We start from the raw sequence: 1054 nt of genomic DNA on the forward strand, positions 1-1054 counted from the left end.
TGTATGTGTTGGAGTTAGGTCCAAAAAGGTCTTTGATAATTATTTACGGCATTGGCTTGTTCATTCAACACTCCTCGAAAGGCGGGTATTGTAGGACAATTTTCAATTGTGTGAATGTTGCAATCACAGATGCCGCAAACAATTTCATTGACCTTATCCTTCTTTCCTTCCATGGCCTCAACTTTCCTTATGAGCGTAGTCACTTTACACTTGAGATCATCCTCTTCTTTCAAGAGATATAATCCACCTTTCTCCTTTAATTGAGTCGGCCTAGACGTGGTGTTCGACTTTGGGTAATAGTCCCAAGATTGTGTTTTTTCAGCCAAACTATCGAGGTAGTCCCATACCTCGTCGATATCTTTATTAATGAACTCTCCATTACACATTGTCTCGACCATTTGGCGCATGGAAGATGTCAGTCCATCATAGAAAAAATTTGTAATGCGTCACGTTTCAAATCCGTGTTGTGGGCATGAACTGACCAAATCTTTGAACCTTTCCCAACATTGAAAGAATGTTTCATCTTCCTTTTGGGCAAAGTTCATGATCGCTTTTCTGAGGGTAATCGTTTTATGATGTGGGAAGAATTTTTTTATGAATTCCCTCTGCATATCGTTCCATGTGCCAATGGATCTAGGACGCAGTGAATGTAACCACGTCTTAGCTTTCTCTTTTAAGGAAAAAGGAAAGAGTGTCAGCCTAATTGTATCTTCAGATACATTATGAAAACATAATGTAGCTATTATCTCATCGAACTCTTTCAAATGTAAATATGGACTTTCAGATTCAAGTCCATGGAATTTGGGAAGGAGTTGGATAACTCCTGGCTTGATGTCCATTTGTCCTGTGTTTTCAGGAAAAATCATGCATGAGGGCGTACTCACTCCCGCCGGTTGTAGAAAATCTCGTAAAGTACGAGGCGGGGGTGCCTGTTGCACCTCATTTTCATCTTGGGTATCCTCCACCCTGGGTGGAAGTGGAGGAGGTTGGTCTTCAGCCATAACCTCAGTTAACTCAGGGGATTTCGAGCGGTGTCTAGTCCTGCGATGGATAG

At 41.7% G+C, this 1054-nt stretch overlaps 1 non-coding gene across 1 annotated transcript; it reads left to right on the top strand.

Annotated features, from left to right (window-relative positions):
- The first annotated feature begins 456 nt into the window (after positions 1-456).
- Positions 457-563, top strand: LOC131238332 (small nucleolar RNA R71). The gene has a single exon (XR_009167733.1). It is a non-coding gene; the product is annotated as a small nucleolar RNA R71 (small nucleolar RNA).
- Positions 564-1054: the final 491 nt, after the last annotated feature.

This window comes from Magnolia sinica, chromosome 2 (assembly GCF_029962835.1).
Source record: "Magnolia sinica isolate HGM2019 chromosome 2, MsV1, whole genome shotgun sequence".
Classification (NCBI taxonomy): Eukaryota; Viridiplantae; Streptophyta; class Magnoliopsida; order Magnoliales; family Magnoliaceae; genus Magnolia; species Magnolia sinica.